Source organism: Camellia sinensis, chromosome 1, assembly GCF_055761805.1.
Source record: "Camellia sinensis isolate YWXY chromosome 1, ASM5576180v1, whole genome shotgun sequence".
In the NCBI taxonomy this organism is placed as follows: Eukaryota; Viridiplantae; Streptophyta; class Magnoliopsida; order Ericales; family Theaceae; genus Camellia; species Camellia sinensis.
Genome location: NC_138961.1, coordinates 195,537,708 through 195,543,707, shown reverse-complemented (window position 1 = coordinate 195,543,707; position 6,000 = coordinate 195,537,708).

The following is a 6,000-nucleotide window of genomic DNA, read 5'->3' as shown; positions in this document are numbered from 1 at the left end:
TTTGAATTTATGAAATGATTTGTAGAGAGACAATAAATTATAAAAGAAAAGTAAATAAATTATGAACTTTTTTTTTTCATTTTTCTCTTCTTTTTTTTTTTTTTTTTTTTTTGAGATTCCAATTAGTGTGTTTAATTTTAGTTTTCTGAATTCCGTTTTTTAAAAACTGAGTTTTTTATTTTTCATATTTTTTTATTTTTAGTGAATATTTTTAAAATTTTAAACATTTTTTTTCTTTTACTTTTTTAGATGCACCTTACTTAGATGTATCTAAAAAGTAAAATATTTGTGAAAAATATTTTTAAAAATTAATAAATACACAAAAATATAAAAAATATACTGAATTTTTGTATTTTGTGGTATTTAGTAAATTTATTAAAGTTTTTTTTATGAAAATTATACTTTTTAAGTGTATTTATGTTAAGTGTGTTTAAAAATAAAAAAAAAATATTTAAAATATTAAAAAAAATTAGTAAAAATAAAAAAAATAAGAAAGTAAAATTTTCTAAAAAATATTTTAAAAAACTTAGTAACAAACATAATGAATACTTTCTACAAATCCAAAATCCAACACGATGTAAGCCCACTAGAAAAATAAACAAATAAACAAAACAAAGCCAAAAAAAAGAAAAAAGAGTAAAAGAGGATGAGGACAACGACAAAGACTTTGCGTGTCAAATTTTCTAAGCACTTCTTCAAAAATTAACACACACGTAGTTTTTTTTTTTTTTTTTTTTGGGGGGAGAATTAGGATCTTCTCCTTACTGTCTCTCCTTATCTCCCTACTTGTAACGGTGTCTCTCCTTATCTCCCTACTTGTAACGGTGGAGATATACTTTAAGATGATTCAACGGTCCAGATCTGACTTGTTTAATATTTTTATTTTTTAAAATAGTTAGAACTGGACTGTTGAATTATTTTAAAATACATCTCCATCATTATAATTATGAAAATAAAGAGAGAAAGTAAAGAGAGAATCTGGACTCGGGGGGACGTCATGGCCAAATCTATTACTCCCTCCGCCCCGTTTCTTTGGGAGATCTAATTTTTTTTAATAATATAATTATTATATTTAAAAAAAATTAATTTTTTAAAATTATTTTTTAATAGTATATTTTTTAAAGAATATTAATGTTATAATTGCATTTTTTATGTTATTAATGAATTTAAAAGAAGGGTAAAATAAAAAAAATTATATTATTTTTGTACTTAATTTTTGAAAATAAACTAATATTTTGGGATAATAAAAAATAAAATAAAGGGTTAATATTTTGAGACGGAGAGAGTAGAAATTAAAATCAATCATCATATTTTTATTTGAATGTCGTCATTCATATGTTTCATAACTACCATGTGTGTCATAACTACGAATAATTATTCTACTTTTTAAGAATTTTATATTAACGGTGTATTCAATTAAAGAATTACATAACGTTAAAAACAAAAAAATTGTAGAGAAATGATATGGTCTCATTCGATGAGCACATGACCATGTGATTTTCTTGACCCATAGAATAATTTCTGCATTACTACAATTGTTTAGTGAATTTCATTGTTCCTATTTGTTTTTAATGCAGTTGTGAGAAATGATTAATAAAATATTATGAAACAATTTAGCCTATTTCACCTCAAAGCATTTCCAATGGCAAATGGTATAATAGCATTACCATTGCCAAATTATGGCAATGAATAGTAGAAAATGGATGAAAAATAGCAATGGTGCTCCAATGGTTCAGTTGCTATTTTTGTCATTTTGGCACAAAAATTGGTGTGTCCGGACAATCGCATGTTCAGCTGGTCATCCGAACACACCAGTTTCTGTGTTTCTTCAGCAAAAATGGCTAGCAGGAGGGAGAGATGTTTTGCTGGGAGGAGGGAGGGAAGGATGGAAGTGTTTCTTGATTATTTGGCACAAATAGCTGCCATCAAAGCTTGTATCAAATTTGATACAAGCTTTGGCATTTTCAAATTTAGCAGCTGCTATGGCAAGCCATTGGAGCGCACTACCCTACTGCAGATGTCAAATTATAGCAATAGCAAGCCATTGGAGATGCTCTCAAAATGGAAAATATTTGAAACTCTCAAAAAATTCTCACAACTATACCTATAATGATGTAGTATGATATGTGTCAACTTTTAATTTGTTACACACCAAATGATATAAGATCTAACTCATTTGCCATATCATTATAAATAAATTTATGAATCTAAAAATATGAATCTATAATATTGCTCACCTCAAAACACAAAAATCTAAGCTAACTTTATCATGTTATTTTATTTTATTTTTTTTGTAGAGAGGGGAAAATGAAAAAGATTTTTTAATTCTTTATTCTTTTTCTTTGGGGTACTAATACATTAACTTAAAAAACCAAAACAAACAAAACAAACTTGTCAAAAATTCTCACTTGGAAGCGTGATTTCGATACAAGGATGATGCTCTTAAATTGGGTTTGGTTCATAATTATGAGAAGGAATTTAAAAATGAAATATAAAAAGGTGAGTGAAATGTTAATAAAATATAAAGATTTATTACATTTTATGCGCCTAAATTAAATTGTCTACTTAATACCTAAACTATCAATTGAATCTATTAAGTCTCTAAAGTATATAAATCAAAGTCTATTTAGTTTCTAAACTATCGATTGAATTTATTATGCACTTAAAGTATTTAATTCAAATATTTTTAATCCCTAAAAAGATTATAAAAATGAAATATAAGTCCATAAGTATTATAAATTATTAAAACACTCCATCTAGTTAAAATTTTATTTTAAAAATCTTAAATTTTTATTCTGTCTTTGAAAAGTGGGTATCAGTTCTTAATGGTAAATTTTCTTTATAAAGGTAAGAGTAATGTGAAGGGGTAAAATATTGGCCCAAACCCAAAAGCAATTAGGCAAAGCAGCCTAAAGGAAAGGAAATGTCTAGATAGAATTCTAAGAACCCATTAGACACCGTTAGTAAAACAATGGCGTGTGGCTGAGCATGTGAGGAGAAATGAAAATAAAGATCTCCTTCTATAAGGAGATATGGCGTGTGGCTGAGCATGTGAGGAGAAATGAAAATAAAGATCTCCTTCTATAAGGAGATCAGTAAAACGTTGGGGAGTCATTAAATTCTTCTTCATCTAACGGTAGAGATATCAAGTAGCAAATACAGAAACATGGATCAAACTTACTAGACGACACAACCGTCCGATCAGTTTAATAACATCTGACATGATCTAAGTCATCCATGAGAAGACGATGCAATGATCAGAGATAAAGGCAACTTAACCACTTGCCCGACCAGATCCAGAAATTGGCAGAACTCTCGGACTGAATATTTATCCAACGAATGAGATTTAAGTTAGGATGACTATAAAAGGTGAAGCAGACCAAACAAAGAAGACAAACCACAAGCAATTCAAGAGCTCTCTTTTAAATACAAATTTTCATGAACGAATATTATTCTGACTTGATCGACGAAAGGTCCTTCAAATCAATCATGGTTAGAGTAAAGGAATAAACACATCATCTCGCTTTTCTTACATATTTTTTACAATGGTTACGTACTTGCCTTTTTTTAAATAATTATTTATTCTGCCTTTCTCTAAGAAATATTTATTCTTTCTTTGAAAATGGATTTTTTTTTTTTTTTTTTTTGATTCTTTCTTTTTTTTGGGGGGTACTAATACATTAACTTTTACAGTTAATAAATAATAATATAAAAAAAAATTTAAAATGGGAAAACAAACTTGTCAAAAACTCATGCTCCTCAAAATCTCTCACGCGGAAGCGTGTTTTCAACACAAGGAATTTTTTTGTTTTATTAGGTTTTCAAAACAAGGATGACGTTGTTTTGGGAATAGATTCAAAGTTAGGTTTGTTTGGTTTGTTTTTGAGAGAGTTGTTTTTAAAAAAATTTTGGAAGAGTTGTTTTAGAAATTTTTTTGGTTTATTTGGTTGTATATTTTGAAAGTAGTTTTGGAGTTTGGGAGTTTAGGATGATTTGATATTTTGTTGTAATTGAGTAGATGTGTGTGAGAGAAAAAGTGATTGAGAATGAGAGATGAGAGAGAAAAAGTGATTGATTGATGTGTAAGAGAGAGAAAGTGATTTTGAAAATTTTTTGAAAAAAATCTCAAACCAAACAATTTTTTTAGAAATTTTTTTCTAAAACTCATCTCTAAAACTCAAACCAAACATAAATGTTTTTATTTTTTGGACTTTTCTTTAAAAAATATGTAAAAAATAGAGAAATAATGTGACTAAAAAGATGTTAAAAGTCCAAAAAACTACTTTTAGGGATTGTTTCGGATGACCTAAATAAGTGTACTTTTTATCTTTTTATAAAAAAATGTGCAAAAAAGTAGAGAGGTGATGTGATGGATAGTCTCCTTTCAAAAGAGACCTGTGTTTGGTTCATGACTTTAGAGAATGATTTGGAAAGGAAATGTGAAAATATAAGTGAAATGTGAATAAAATATATATTTCACCTACGTTTTTCACATATTTTTCTTTTTTATTTCCCTCTCTAAATTAATAAACCAAACACAACCTTTAAAAATTTGAAAAATATTTCAGATAATTTTGTAAAATGTTTTTGATATTTTTAGAAAATAGTAAGAAATTTTGTCAAAAATACACAATAACAAATTAAGATTTTATAGACAAAAACTTAGGGACAAAATTAAATTTTTTGGACCAAATATTTTGCCAAAACATACCATTGTTGTGCTTTTAGTGACAAAATCGGATATTTAGCAATGAATTATTATCGTTTTTTGACCAAAACTTTTCTCTAAAAATAACTTTTTTGTATAAAACTATTTTGTCACCAAAAGTACGTTTATTAACAATATTTTAAAATTTGTCACTAGAAGTCCTTTTTTTTTTTTTTTTTTTTTCAACTTTTCTGGACAATCTAATATTTTTTTGAACTAAAATGGACAAATCCTAACCCTAGCTCCGACCATCCCCCTCCCCAACTCCATTTAGTTCTTCCCAAGCCCCTTCCCATCGGCTCTACCTCTTCCATTTCCTACCGTTGCCACTTCCTCTCTCCTTTCTTCTTCTTCTTCCACTACAAAAAAAAAAAAAAAAGTTTTAGAAACAAAATTATTTTTAGAAACCAAATATTTTTGTTGCGAAAAGTGTTATTATTATAATTTTTAGCAACGAAAATTAAATATTAGTGATGAATTATTATCCTTCTGGGACCAAATTTTTTGTCTTAAAAAATAAATCATTTTGAGACTAAATTTTATCCTTAAAAATTTATTTATTAGTGACATTTTTAAAATTACCGCTAAAAACTTTGATTTTTATTTTTTCAAGATGACCTTTTCGAGACCAAACATTTTGGGGTGGGGGGTACTAATACATTAACTTTTACAGTTAATAAATAATAATATAAAAAAAAATAAAATGAGAAAACAAACTTGTCAAAAACTCATACTCCTCAAAATCTCTCACGCGGAAGCGTGTTTTCAACACAAGGAATTTTTTGTTTTATTAGGTTTTCAACACAAGGATGACGTTGTTTTGGGAATAGATTCAAAGTTAGGCTTGTTTGATTTGTTTTTGGGAGAGTTGTTTTTAAAAAAAAATTTAGGAGAGTTGTTTTAGAAATTTTTTTAGTTTGTTTGGTTGTATATTTTGAAAGTAATTTTGGAGTTTGGGAGTTTAGGATGATTTGATATTTTGTTGTAATTGAGTAAATGTGTGTGAGAGAAAAAGTAATTGAGAATGAGAGAGAAGAGAGAAAAAGTGATTGATTGATGTGTAAGAGAGAGTAAGTGATTTTGAAAAAAATTTAAAAAAAATCTCAAACCAAACAATTTTTTGAAAATTTTTTTCTAAAACACAAACCAAACATAAATGTTTTTATTTTTTAGACTTTTCTTTAAAAAATATGTAAAAAATAGAGAAATAATGTGACTAAAAAGATATTAAAAGTCCAAAAAACTACTTTTAGGGATTGTTTGGGATGACTTAAATAAGTATACTTTTTGTC